The sequence below is a fragment of the Melitaea cinxia genome, chromosome 21, assembly GCF_905220565.1.
Source record: "Melitaea cinxia chromosome 21, ilMelCinx1.1, whole genome shotgun sequence".
Lineage (NCBI taxonomy): Eukaryota > Metazoa > Arthropoda > Insecta > Lepidoptera > Nymphalidae > Melitaea > Melitaea cinxia.
Genome location: NC_059414.1, coordinates 11554720 through 11570540, shown reverse-complemented (window position 1 = coordinate 11570540; position 15821 = coordinate 11554720). Strand labels below are relative to the sequence as shown.

The 15821-nt window shown below is 32.3% G+C and overlaps 4 non-coding genes across 4 annotated transcripts; all 4 read left to right on the top strand.

Annotated features, from left to right (window-relative positions):
• The first annotated feature begins 550 nt into the window (after positions 1-550).
• On the top strand, positions 551-669 carry LOC123664320. The gene has a single exon (XR_006744809.1). It is a non-coding gene; the product is annotated as a 5S ribosomal RNA (ribosomal RNA).
• Positions 670-742: 73 nt separating this feature from the next.
• Positions 743-861, top strand: LOC123664313. The gene has a single exon (XR_006744802.1). It is a non-coding gene; the product is annotated as a 5S ribosomal RNA (ribosomal RNA).
• A 73-nt stretch (positions 862-934) lies between these two features.
• Positions 935-1053, top strand: LOC123664312. The gene has a single exon (XR_006744801.1). It is a non-coding gene; the product is annotated as a 5S ribosomal RNA (ribosomal RNA).
• Positions 1054-1126: 73 nt separating this feature from the next.
• Positions 1127-1245, top strand: LOC123664334. Its single transcript, XR_006744819.1, has one exon. It is a non-coding gene; the product is annotated as a 5S ribosomal RNA (ribosomal RNA).
• Positions 1246-15821: the final 14576 nt, after the last annotated feature.

The following is a 15821-nucleotide window of genomic DNA, read 5'->3' as shown; positions in this document are numbered from 1 at the left end:
GCTCGCAAACGAAAAGAAACCGACTTCAATTACATCGAAAAATAATACAACGTTGGTACACGAAAAAATAGTTTAGTAAATACGCGTTACAAAAAATTACTCAAAAAGCATTCATCAAATATCGATCACGTTTAAATGAGATCACATTACAAGGATTGGCTTTCAATTAAAAGCAGAATCATCATAATTGGTACACCCAGTGAAAAGATATGCGGTATAATAGGTACAATGTAGGTCGACGAAAAACTAGTCAAGCCAATACGCATTACTACGTATAACTCGAATATTACTCGTTAGGTCTCAGTTAAATTTAAATGGGACTACATAGCACGCACCACATTTGGATTTAAAAAAGAAATCAGCCAAAAGTTCTGAAGTAGATAACATACATTAAAAAAAAAAATACGATCGAATTGTTAAAATCTTCTTTTTTTTGGCAGTCTGTTAAAAATAGTTTCGTTAACTGATCGTAATCATATAATCATAACATAATATGATATGATAATAATATGATAATTTGAATATGATGCTTTAAAATAACATAATTACTCCCAACGTCCATACCACGTTGAATACGCCGGTTCTCGTCCGATCACCGAAGTTAAGCAACGTCGGGCACGGTCAGTACTTGGATGGGTGACCGCCTGGGAACACCGCGTGACGTTGGCTTTTTGTCACTTTTTTAAATATCGTTGTTATTGTATGTAATATGAATATATAGCGTTATTGGAACGTTATTATCGCCAACGTCCATACCACGTTGAATACACCGGTTCTCGTCCGATCACCGAAGTTAAGCAACGTCGGGCACGGTCAGTACTTGGATGGGTGACCGCCTGGGAACACCGCGTGACGTTGGCTTTTTGTCACTTTTTTAAATATCGTTGTTATTGTATGTAATATGAATATATAGCGTTATTGGAACGTTATTATCGCCAACGTCCATACCACGTTGAATACACCGGTTCTCGTCCGATCACCGAAGTTAAGCAACGTCGGGCACGGTCAGTACTTGGATGGGTGACCGCCTGGGAACACCGCGTGACGTTGGCTTTTTGTCACTTTTTTAAATATCGTTGTTATTGTATGTAATATGAATATATAGCGTTATTGGAACGTTATTATCGCCAACGTCCATACCACGTTGAATACACCGGTTCTCGTCCGATCACCGAAGTTAAGCAACGTCGGGCGCGGTCAGTACTTGGATGGGTGACCGCCTGGGAACACCGCGTGACGTTGGCTTTTTGCATTTTTTGTTACTGCATGCCGCATTGTTACTCAAATAAGCGCAAATACGTCGAGAAAGAAAGTTATATCGAAATAGAAAACCAAAAAGCTATGTGCACAGAGTCTGAAAGGGTTAAATGGATATTTTAGTAAATGATTTTCGTTTCGATCAATAAATTCATTTTGGTCAACTTTCTTTAGCATGCTCACAAGTTTTCTTTGACTCATTGATACTTTTTTTTAGAAAACTGTAGATTTTTAATTTAATTCTTTTTACGGTTTTTTTGTAATTTTTATTAATATTTCTGTAATACATCAGAATAAAAGGGAAATATTAAAATACCGCAAAACGTTGAAAATTATACGCCATTTGAATATACACAATTAGGAAGTCACTAATAGGTAAAACTACTACTGTAAAAGTCCATACAGTTTTGAAGACTAACAATAACGAGACTTAATGCAACAAAATATAAAAATAAATTATAGAATATTACAAAATTATATGATTTTGATCAACAAAACACATTTGCGCAATTGTAAAAATAAACAATAACACGGAATAGCGAAGATACAAGCACATCCAATTCGTAAGGAAAATATAAAACCACTTCCATACCATTCAACGAGTAAGATACAGACATGGAAAATGAAACGAAAATAACCGAAGGTACCCGATGATATTTATACTGTATCATTTGGTAAACAAAGGCTTAAGGTAAGTAATATATGTTTGTGATGGAAATAATGTTGGTACTTCATTTTGTCCAGTATTAGAAGCTGGAGATTGGATACGTCGTAATGCAAAGTGGTGGCTTTGAACAAATTTGTTTGCTATTGTACAATTCCACAAATATATTTTCATCTTGAGTCGTTTGTTTATTAACTCTAAAATCTAATATACATATAAAATTCTCGTGTCATGGTGTTAAACATTGAACTCCTCCGAAACGGCTCGACCGATTTTAATAAAATTTTGTGGGCATATCGGGTAGGTCTGAGAATCGGCCAACATCTATTTTTCATACCACTTAGTTATAAGGGGGGGGGGGATTAAGCGGGTTAATAACATATATGGCAAAACAACGTTTGCGGGGTCAGCTAGTATCATATATAACAAAATTTGTTCAGAATTATAGATCGACTACTTGTCCCGTGTCATTTACATGCATAATTATGTATAATGAGAGTTACCTAAACGCTAGTATAATTACATTGTGATAATAAAAAATATGCAGTCGAATTTAGAACCTCCTTTTTTTGAAGTACTTCCATAAAAAAAAATTATACCTAACCAAAAGTGAATATAACTATTTAAAAAATAATGCAATTTTACGTTATTTGTCAAGTATTTTTTAAACTACAATACTTTAAATTCATGAACTACCGCCGTAAACTCGTGTAATTTAAAAAAAAAAAAAAACGAGTGAGCTTTAGACCACACGCCTGAAGTAAAACTTTTTTAGTTACCACAGAACCTAATATACAAAACGTAACTCTCTCTATATCTTCACAGACGTATATACGATCACGCTTTTCGTAACGCTTACTCCCCAAGTCAAACGTACGTAAAGAAGTTTACTACAAAACATAATTTAAAAAATAAGGTTAAGTATTCACGAGACGTTCAAATAAAATTTCTACAAGTACCCTCAATAACTTCGCGACGCTTAGACATTTTATGTATTATGTTTTATCCTTGAGATCAGCGTCGAGTGGTCTTAAGTATGCGGGCGATCTGTGGCGGTCTTTAAGAGGTTTTTGTTACTCAATTTGCATACACATTTTATTGAACGTTAAGTGATTTTAACTTTATCGAAGTTATCGGAATAATTTCGTGAGATTTTTTTTTTCTTTTGTAACGACACGTGTTATGTTATTTTATCTATTTTGTCTGTCTTTTATCTATTTTTATGCAATTGTTCACGAATAAAGAGGGGTGTTGTTAATGTTGTAGATACAAATACAGATTCTTATATTGCAGTTGCTTACGAAATATTTGTCACGAAAGTTGTTCTAAGATTACCAGATTCGTACTGTTGTTTTACATGCGTATCATTGATTTGAGAGTTGTCGGGTTGCATGATATATTTATGGGTCAATCAACTATTGTTTGTAAAAACGTTGTCCCTACACTTAATATAGGTGTATGACTCACAAAACTAATCATTTACCAAATTTCATATCATAAACAGTTTTTAGAATACACAGCATTGACATTAAACGGCATTTCATTATCACGATTCAATTATTTTTCATTATTTTAACAATAACTTAGTTGACAAGATCTCGTTCCCCTACTAATAATTACTCTCCTCATGACTAGTTCAGTTATTCATTGACGTATTAATTTAAAAATATTGAATGAAAACGCATTAATTTCCGTTTTTTATCACAATCTATAATACTTTCCAAACCCATTTACATGTTTACCAGTTTTTTAATGTTTAATTTTACTATTTAAAAAAAAATAACAAACCGTGTCTCCAAATTGTTTTCAAAACTCATTTCCACTAAGTTACGGCATTTGAAAGTTCCAAAATAAAAAGAAAAGACGGCCAAGTAATCATAAAATAAATATCAGGAAGAACTCAAAAAGTACACGTCAGATCTCGATGAAATTTAAATGGGTACACATGACGACCAGCTATCGGATTTATTTATTTTTTTATTAGAATGATAATTATATATTAAGTATCAACAAAATGAATACATCATCATCATCATCATCACCATAAAATTTAGTCTATTTGATAACCTCCTCATTTTTTTTTTGTAATAATTTAAAAATTGCCTTGGTGCGTGCTTTATAAAAATTAAAATATTAATTAATAATATCCAAGTATTTCTGGTACAAAATTATTTATCGTACATTACGTAACCCATATCCTGAGGCTGACTCTCGACTCAAGTGGAGTGTAGATGACGTGGAATTTGCATGGTGTTTCAATAGCCATGAATCAACCAAGACGCATGGGGGAATACGTCAAGTTTACGGGAACATGGTGGTGTATTGAATGGTTAGGCTTTGATAGAAACATATAACGTTAACAATATATTACTATGTATGTGAAAAAATAATAATAAAGAAATAAAATTCAATTTAAATAAATTATTTATTGTTATTGATAGTAATCTCCGAACCTTTCTCCAACATGGAAAGAGAGGTCTATGATCAGCTGTGAGATGTTACAGGCTGAGAAAAAAATTGCTGGTAAATTTAAGCTAAATATAAAGGAAATTTTTATTATTAATAAGTAGTTACTTCATTATTATTTACCAATGGTAATTATTTTAGTAATAAGTTTTAATCACTGTAAATATCACTTACCTATTCAACAGATGAGTATTTTTTTTGTACGTGCTTGAGTCGATCCCTGCTTACCTATTTCTCTTCGCCATCATAATTTTTATATCCTTTAATTTACTTTATAACGCGAGGTCCATCTCCACTAACAGGATCGATTCAAATGCAATAAACATTCATACGAAAAAGTACAATATAAGTAAAATGTATTTTATAAGTCAGTAGATTTCCTCAGATCGATTTCCTATTATTCCTGTAATGTATTCACAAAGCAAAACCCACGTCAAGACCTGTATTCTCGAGCCTCAGATATAGTACTACCTTAAACACGTATTGACATTCTGGCACTGCAGTATTTGTAACAAAACATATATATTGCTTGTCACGTATAATATTAAGATTCTTAATTGCCTATGATATAAGCAATGTATATCGTGCAATACTATGGATACGCGTGGTAAAATGTTTTCAGAATAGTATTCCAGGGTCCTCTCAAGCCTTTCAATGTGAATGGAAATTCGTATGGAGTGTCAAAGGGGTGTGTAGCGTCAAAACCAAGCCGTTTGCCTTTTCAATGACGTCATTCTAAAGTGATTTGATGGTTGTGAGTTTGATCGCGTTTAATAATAGAGTTTTATACAAAATACAAACTATTTATTTTACAGAAAACATATATAAATAGAAAGAATGGAAGAAAAACAAAAAATATAGTTATGAAAAAAAACAAGAAGTAAAAAAAAAAAAAAAAAAATTGGGAATGTACAATACAAAGACCATCTTATATGAAAATCATCTGTACTATATGAGAGAATTGACGATTTCTCCGAACCTTTCCCTGCGTGGAGAAAGAGGCCTATGCCCAGCGGTGAAATAATACAGGACTTCATAGTAAATCGTACAAAAAAAACCTTTATAATTTAGGCGTGAAAATACCCAGAGATGGTATATCCCACTGTCCAATTAATAGTTAATTTCGAATATTATGAAAATATTAACGAAGTATAAATCTAAGACACATCAGGTGTCACAAACCTTTGCATGCAATTAATCAACGGGACCTAACATAATCCGAAACTAATTAAAACACGCATGCCTCAGTCCACACAATACCCCAGGGACGCGGTCCCTATCAAAATAATTACTAAGACGCGGGATTATCTCTAACCCTTGCTCGTCCATTAATTTCCATTGACTTTTTGTGTTTTAATTGACGGTTCTTTGTAGAAAATGTTGGTAACGTCTGGCGTGATATTATTTTATTTCTTTTTATATCTATTAATAAAATATCAAAATACTTCGCAATCAAGCGGCCTTTCTAATTCAAAGGGATTTTCTTTTATTCGGACCATTCGACTCTCATATTAACGAGTTCACAAAAACAAACCTTATATTTCAGTACTTATACATAAATTTTTTTTAGTACAACACAAAAATGTGAAACAGTCACTTAAATTATTTTTAACCGACTACTAAAAAGGAGGAGGTTCTCAATTCGACTGTATTTTATGTGGTGCTCGTCATGTGGTCCAATTTCAATTTAAGCTAGACCTGACAAGTACTTTTCTGTTCTTTCTCTGTTTGTGCCATCTAGATATTTTTATTCGGTAGATTAGATTAATTTTAAAATAAAAATATTTAAAAAATCATCGAATAATAACATTACATAAATACAGTTGAATTGAGAATATCCACTTTATTTTCAAGCCGGTTAAAAATAATAAGATTTAAATATTTTAAAATGAGAGACAAAAAACATGTCGTAAATAAATCATAGCCATAAATAAAAGTAATATAGCAATAAACACCAAACAACCTACAAACTTATTTAGGTTTAAAAAAACCTTAAGAAACACTTATTGCCCATACAAACATTGATATAAGCGGGAATCGAATCGACTACCACTAGCACAAAGGCGAGTTTTTATAACAACTGTGCCAACCAGCTATTTAAAACAAATCATGTTACAATTTTACCCTATCGTATCCTAAAGTCGACTTAACACGAACTCTGCTTAATTATTGAGAATTAATTACGGTTATATAGAGATTACAAAGGATTATTTGCTATCAAATGCTATCAAATTGACTTTAAACCGTGTCGGTTCGACTAACTCAACTAATTGCGTATTTACTTTAGAAAATTTATGAGAATAAATTATTTATTTAGATATATATAATGGCTACCTTGTACGAGATTAGAAATGTTTTTAAATGTACGATTTATTGGGTTCTAAAAATATGATTCACGAATATATCGGTATTTTTTTTTTCTTTACACTAGGTTGGCAAACAAGCGTAGAACTCACCTGATGGTAAGCGATTACTGTAGCTTATAGACGTCTGCAATACCAGAAGAATCGCAAGCGCGTTGCCGACCTATCCCGAATTCCTCCCAGGAGCTTGAAATAATAGAAAATTAAAAGATAATGCAAAGAAAAGAAGGATCTTTAACTTAAAGTCAGAATATCATGTTCTAAATACTGGTAGATAAAACAAGAATTCTTAGATTTAATTGTGACAAAATCCAAGCTTATAAAGATTTAAATATTCTGGGTTTGATTTAAGATTTGTCGGTCTTAAGATTTTTTCTAATTTCTTTTTGAAAATATTTCAGTACAAGAGTTACATTATTTTTATGACATCACAAACCAAATATTAAATAATAGGTAGGTTCTAGAATATATTTTATACTAGTTGTGGCTGAAAAAAAATCAGCTTGCAGAGTTACAAAATAAAATTATTTTTTAAAATAAAAGTTGCCTAAGTTACTCCTTATTACATCAGCTAACTGCCAGCGAAAGTCCAAACAAAAAAGAACAAACAGACAGACAGACAAAAATTGTAAAAAATGCTATTTTGGTATATGTAACGTGTATACATCCATAATTATGCATTTAGTAAAAACCGGTTATTTTAATATTACAAACAGACACTCCTATTTAATTTATTTATATAGATAAGTAGTAAAGTTAGGATAAAGTGGTTTCTTGTAAATAAAATAAAACTAAGTAAAATTTATCTTATACATAATTGTCCACGTCAGTACTATAGTTAATATCTAAGAAGTTGGTAAAGTTCCGACAGAAACGGATTCCATGCTGCATAAACTAGCGAAACAAGTGAAGTTTATTCTCTAAATATTCTCCAGAGACAAGTCTTGCACCGTGTCCCTTACTATCATCTCGGAAAATATACAAAAGTTAAATTAGTACTACTAGTGAGTATTTTATAATTTCAAATGTTTTATTCTATTCATCAGATTTCCGTCATCCGGATCGGGCTATGCTTGGGGTCTCTCTCGAAGACAGGATTAGAAATGAGACTATCCGCGAGATAACGAAAGTAACCGACATAGCCCACAGAATTAGCACGTTGAAGTGGCTGTGGGCTGGTCATCTGTGTCGCAGGACCGATGGCCGTTGGAGTAGACGGGTCCTAGAGTGGAGACTGCGTCTTGGCAAACGCAGTGTGGGACGTCCTCCGGCCCGTTGGACCGACGATCTACGTAAGATTGCCGGTGTAGGCTGGATGAGGATTGCGGAAGACCGGGATGTGTGGCGCGAACTTGGGGAGGCCTAGGTCCCGCAGTGGACTGCGATAGGCTGAAGTGATGATGATGATGACTTACTTATTGTTTTTTCTGCAGGTTGATTCATTAGATATTCTAAAATCATTTGAGAGTCTTAATATTAAGAAAACAAATGATCTGTGGGGCATTTCAGTTAAATTGATAAGTACTATCTCTCCGTACTTAGCTTTAACTTTTGACAATGCTATTAAGGTGGGTTCTTTTCCGGATTTGTTAAAGTATTGTAAAGATTTACCACTTTTTAAAAACGATGTATTATAAACCCATTTCAAGCCTGCCGTCCTTAAGTAAAAGGGTGATTCGAAAGTGCTTTTGAAGCCTATTTGAATATATTTGTTTCGATTTTGATAAATTTTTTGGTATAGGAAGCTGGTGCCATTGTGGATTGAAGGTGCTGCAGTAAGCGATGTGTGGCTTAATGTCCGTCACTTCACCTTATCATTGTGCTATTTTCAGACAACCCGACATGATATTTCGTATACAGTGAATTTCAAATAAAACTATTAAAATACGAATTTAATTTGAACATGTTTTGATCTTAAGGTATAATTTAATTATTTTTACCAAGAGATACCAATGATTATTAATCAATAAAATATATATCTTATTGTATCTATTTATATTTTATGTTCCTACTTCAGTCATTCAGTCAGTTCAGCCTATTTCAGTCCACTGCTGGATATAGGACTCCCAAAGTTCACGCCTGACATCCCGGTTTTCCGCAATTCTCATCCAGCCTACACCGGCAATCTTACATAGATCGTCCGTCTAGGGGGCCGGAGAACGTCCAACACTGCCTTTGCCAACACGCGGTCTCCACTCTATATACTTATAGAAAATAAAATAAATTATTTAATTTTATATGATCGAGTTCGCCGAAAACATAGTAGGGGTATTTATGCATTGCTATTATCATATGTCCCCAAGAGAAGTAACAAAACGTTTGTCTTTTTAGCACATTTGTTTAAGCGATAGTTGTATTTCTTCGTCGCGTATATTTCCTTGAGAAAACATAAAAAGAAAGAATAGAATTATATACGAGAATAAAGGTATTTTTACTCTTAAGATAAATACTTTTAGCATTTTTATGATTGAGTTGAAAACTTTAAAATATATCAATAAAATGTTATTTTAAAATACCAAATTTTTATACCGAGTATGAGATCTGTGAGAATTTGGTCTGCATTTGTTCATGTTTTAGGAGGGTTTTATGACATTTTTTCCATAGGGAATTACGAGATGTTTTAATTATTAAAATTTGCATTAAACTAAAGTTTATATGACGTTACACTCACAAAATAGAACTGTCAAAATCTATATAAAACAATAATGTCCTCAATTTTAAACCTTGAATTAAAAAAAAAAAAACCATTAAATGAAACAATATCATGACTACTATAGGTACCTAACATAACATTATAAAATTTTAAATTAAAAATTCTTAGCAATTTCACCTTAAAGTTTATATTACAAAAGCTATAATTTTAGCACATGTAATAAAAATACAGTTTTTAATATGATAGCAAATTTAATTGCTTGTATTTTATCTTTTTTTTTTTGGTTTTCTCGTCAATTTTCGTTCTAATTCGTATCCAAGCAAAATATCTAATGAGTAAATGTAATTTACCAACGTCATAATCATTATCGTTATAAACAGCGAACAAACGCAATTAACTCGCGACCGCCAGTAGGGCGACCGTGACCATTCAATCAGCGGGACATAATCATAAACTGGCCGACACGCGGACTCGTAAATATGCGTCCGACAAACGATCTTCCAGACATTTATTGCTGGATATACGGATGTTATGACGCAAATCGCTGGGGTGATTGTAATTGACGACGAATCGACGCTTTTAAAAATTGGATGTGCGTTGTCGTTTGTAGAGATGATTTGAAGTGGATTGTAATTTTCAGTTAAAACGATTATTTTAATTCATTAATAAGTTAAAATTGAATCCAGAAGCCAATTATTCAACTTGAATTTAATATTTTAATGATGATTTTTTTCTTACATTGGTAAAATTTGATAAGCTCGTAAGCTTTATCATAAAATATGTAATAGTAAATGATGAAAATTACGAAATTAAAACTATAAAATCGAAATGCCAAAGCATTTTACTACCGATTTTAACATATTTAGCAATATACACATAAACTTACTACAATTAGTTTTTAGCAATATTGTGCACAAATTAAGACTTAGAACATAATTTTTTAAATAGGTAATAAATAAAATGACAAGTTGGTACAATTTCATTTGAACTCTTATCAAACATCGGAGCTATCAAAAGCCATTCGTATCAAGGAAATATGGCATTGTAGCGTAAATAACGACTATCGATAAAAGTATAAAACGAACTGCCTGCACGGAGATGTCCAATAAACGTCAACGGGTGTAATGACGTCACGCTCGGAGCTTTACCGAAATATTTTTACGAATGCACGTTGCAGGACTCGTAAAAGGTTTACGATCGGCTTCCGAACGAACCTAGGTTTATTAATCCGTACTATTATATTATGTGATACCCTTGCGTGTATTGAAATAAAGATATCCGCAATAAATTATTAGTAGTAAAGTATTATGTTTATTGCACAGTTATTTTATTATATGCTATATGTGTAAGTTTGGGTGATTTTTTCTTTTACTTTTCAGTAGAAGACCAACGACAACAAAAACGTAAAAAGTTCGAATATCATATTTTTTTTTAAATCATCATTACAGCCTATACAGTCCACTGCTGGACATAGGCCTCCACAAGTTTACACCAAAAAATAACGTGAACTCGTGTGTTTTGCCCATAGTCACCACGCTGGGCAGGCGGGTTGGTGACCGCAGTACTGGCTTTGTCGCACCGAAGACGCTGCTGCCCGTCTTCGGCCTGTGTATTTCAAAGCCAGTAGTTGGACGGTTATCCCGCCATCGGTCGGCTTCTTAAGTTCCAAGATGGTTGTGGAACCTTGTTATCCCTTAGTCGCCTCTTACGACACCCACGGGAAGAGAGGGGGTGGCTAAATTCTTTAGTGCCGTAGCCACACAGCACAATTTTTTTAAATAACAAAACGAATACAATATTTTTCTTTAATAGTTGCCTTAAAAGATAGTGTCGTGAAGCATTATGCAAAAAGCAACAATTACGTAATTTCGTAGTTACTAGTTAGTTTCAAAATAACTAGACTCAATCGAATCCAACAAATCATTTCATTAATTTAATAACACCCGGACAGCAAAACAATCTGAAATGAAACGCCTAATATTATGACCGTATAATCATCATCAATAGATAACATCTGAAGAGAGGACAAACGAACAAACGAAGTCCGGCGATTTCAATTCGTTGCTTAATTAGTTGTAATTCAAAATGATCTCGCTCGAATATACGCAAATCAAAGTGCCCGTATCTTCGCTATGGGAAAGTAGAGCGGGCAGTGAATAGATGATTATTATTTGGGGTCATTTGGATGGGACAAAAGATGGACGTGCACCCCTTTATTGGGATGCCTTTCGATGGTGTGGAGTAGCTGATGGACCGTTTGAAGTTTATTTTTTTGACAAAATAGATACTATATTACTAAGAAAATATATAAAAAGCATGCTTTGAAAAGAAATTGCAATATTTTTGGCTGATTAATATTTTGATTGAAATATATTGATATATTGAAACGATTTAAAAAAGTTTTGCAACTAAATATTTTTAACTGTTAATTTTACTGCTAATTCCATGCATGTTCATAATTTAAATATGTATTTCAATGTATGTATATAGTATGATAAATATAATAATATATAATACTTTTAATAAGTATATGTAATAGGTTATACTTATTAAAAGTTTGTTAACTTATCAAAAAAACACAAAAGGCCAAACAAATATTTCATTCAAAAACTTTAAAACAGCAACACAAAAATATCGTATTCCATTTGTAATACAATACGAAAATTCGCCATCAATTTACATAACTAAAGCTCCACTGGATTCCCTGTTAAAAATTCCTAAAACTCATTCATACGACCAAATGGAGTGGACAGTTTTTTCCTATTTCGCAATTGATAGCCGCCAGCTAAGAGCAATTAAGAGAGCGCACGCCGCATATTTTAAACATTCCTTTTATTATGTAGATTAACGTATTGACTTACCACGCCTTGTTTTGCTGGACTCTCAATAATGTACCTCTGACCCTCATCTAACTTACATTTTCCACACTTATTCTCAATTGAATAAGGGTGAATTTCGCTTGAATATATTTCAAGTTCTAATTTATTTTTATTGCGCACATTAGGGTCATGTTAAGATGGTAATTTTTTGTATTGAGCTTAATTTTCGACTAATAATATAAATATTTTGTTTTTAAGTGGGTACACAAGTCTTTGTATGAAACTGATAAAGTGAACTTGGTACCATTATTTTTTTTGTGAATAGTTTTTTTTTTCTTTCATATAAAGCTTGTCCTTATAAGAGTAAATACAAAAAAATAATTTTCCAATATGGTACAATCGTGCGAAAATACCGTCTATATACACATCAGCGGTTCAATATTTATATCGATTATAAAAAGTATATGTATATACTTTAACACGTATATAATAACAAATAAAATATAAAATTTTTATACGGTCTAATGAATAATGGTTAATCACACAAGAACTTTCTTCGATATTTATAATTGCTTGAACACGATAGTTTGAAAAAAATGTGTACGCTACAGTAATCAATGCTTAGAAAAACTGACCACGTGTCTCTTTGACCTTAGGACGGCGTGAGTCACACTAACAATATGCACAATCGTGTCCTACCGAGCGAGGAAACACCTGGTCACACTAAAAATTCGCGCCAGTTAATTTTGAACTTTATCTGTGTAACATTAGAGTGTATTTTTGTTAATTTTAATAAGGCAGGTGTAAAATCATGAATGAACGTTAGATTCTTAAGAATGTAGGAAGCATTTGCAATTTTTTATGGACGTGTAGTAAGGTACGGTAATGAACCTAGACGCATTGAATATTAAATTATTTTTTGTGTCAAAAGAAATTGTACCTATTTACGTGAAACGGTAACGGCATTAAAATTTACTAACCGCAATTTTTTTATGTTTATTTCGTTATAAATTGTAATGAAAAATGTAACTTTTATCAATGTACACTTAATTATTAGATTTATAATAAAACTTCTATCGATCTATTAAAGTATAGATAGTAAATAAATAAATTAATTAATTAATATGTCACGATCAAAGCATAATCAAGAACGCCCAGACAATGGCAAAAATGGCCGACCACTACAAATATATGTTTGTCATTAACGAGGATCGTACCCGCGACTGCTAGCACATTAGCCAGTTACTGAGTCAACGCATCTCTAACTTCCTCACTCACCACAGGAACACAACAGTGCTTGAGAGCACTATTATTTAGCTGTGATCGTCTGTAAGGTTGAAATACTTCCCCGGTCGGGCTGCTCCAGATTTTAGGCAAGACTAGCGGTTCCGCGACTCTGTCCGTGTGGAATTTAACAAAAAAGTTATTGTTCAGTTCACAGAGTTATAAAATAAATATTTTTTAAAAAAAAAGTAGCCTAAGTTACTCCTTATTACATCAGCTATCTGCCAGTGAAAGTCCCATCTAAATCGGTCAAGCCGTTTCAGAGATTAACCGAAACAAACAGACAGACAGACAGTCAGACAGATAGACGACAATTGTAAAAAAAAATGTTATTTTGGTATATGTACCGTGTATCCATATCGATGCCTAACAGCCAAAAAGGGTTAAGCGACATTTTTTGAGAAACTAAGTTATATATATAGTTTATATATATAGTTGTATTCGATTTTAACTATATATATAACTCAGTTTCTCAAAAAATGTCGCTTAACCCTTTTTGGCTGTTAGGCATCGATATGCATTTTGTAAAAAGCGGTTATAATATAGCGGTAATATTAAAAATCGACACTCCAATTTTGATAATGTGTACTTATAGATACTTTCGGGTAAGTAACATAATATTTTATGCTAAAATGATTACTTGTAAGTTTGCGAAGATAACCCGCTACAAACAAACACTCTTAGAAACTTTACCTCTTTATAATATTAGTGCAGATAATACATTTAAACGCATAGCAACAACCGGAGCTAAAAGAAACAGTCAAAGAAGTAATCCAGTGGTGCGTTACGGTCAACACTACCGTTCAAACATCTGCCGTGACCTGTACAAGTACCACCTTGTAATTATAATGGCACGGGTCATGAGGGCGCAAAAACTAATCAAACAGTAATTGTACAGCAATACTGTCATTTTTGTATAGTATGTGGTAAAAATTAGATAGTCTTTTCAATTATTGAATAATTTAATTTGACTAAAATTACAAAATACAACATTTCAACAGTTTTTTATACTCTAGGAGAGTAACTCTCGGAATAAATCATAATCAACAATAATTAATAATCATGACTACATTAAAGAATTAGTAAAGTAATCAGATTTTCTATAAATTAATACACTCAAACTGACATACGAAATCGCGAAATGTTTGAAGTAAAATTTCTTGAAAAAAAAGTTGGGAGGCAGATAATATAAGTTAATGAAGATAGAGAGAGAGAGAGTTACGTGTCGTATATTATTGTAGGAACCAAAGAAGTTTTACTTCTGTCGTGTGTTCTTGAACACAATCGTTTGTTATCGATAGGCGATTTCCGTCTTATCGTTACTATAAAATGACACAAAATACATTTTTTTTTATATTACAAAAAATGAAATAAATACCTACTAATACAATAATTTACTATAATTATAAAAAATCTGTATAATAATAATATATCGCAGTCACAGCATTGTAATCTTTCAATACCTATTTTAATAAGTGTGTTCCACTTGTACCTACCATATGTTACATATACATTTTCTGTTTAGATCCTAAAAGAAACTGATCATCTACGTCGTTGATGGCTCATGAATTGATGTTTGGTAACTTACAAGCATTCTTAACAATCACAGTTTATTTTTTTTTTTAAAGATTTTCTTTCTCATAATTTGACTATTAGATAGACGTCAGCGCGGTGCTTACCTTTGTATAATGATCAAATATTTATAGCAAATTACGAATATTCTGAAACTAAACATACCATATAACGGTAGGTAAAACTTACTGACAGCAGATGTTAACTAATGGCCCTACAGTTCGCGATTTATGCGGGATCGCCCGTGTTCTATTAGTTATTATTAGCCCTGGTATTAAAGGACAATAATTATACATGCCTTTGACGCTTAGGTGTTATTCATATTGCACATTATTAACATTTATGTATAGAAATCATGTTAAAAGACGTTTTAAATGTGATTAGATTTTGTTATTGACGTTTTGTTGAGGTTTTTTGTTTTAAATACCAGTTAGTATCTTACTAATATTGCACGCCTCCGATAGCCTGTGTTTTATTCTCACAAATTGAAAAGTACAGGAAGCACTAACTCTTAAACCTCTATAACTTTATGACAATGCATTAAAATGCTATATAGTACACATTTTTATACATAATAAACATCAAACTATAAATTAAATAATATTTGAAGTAATTTTTGTATACTATTATAGTAAAGAGAATCGTTTAAATAAATATTAAGTTGGACGTCAACTTTTTGAATCTATACTAAGATTATAAAGCTGAAGAGTTTGTTTGTTTGTTTGTTTGAACGCGCTAATCTC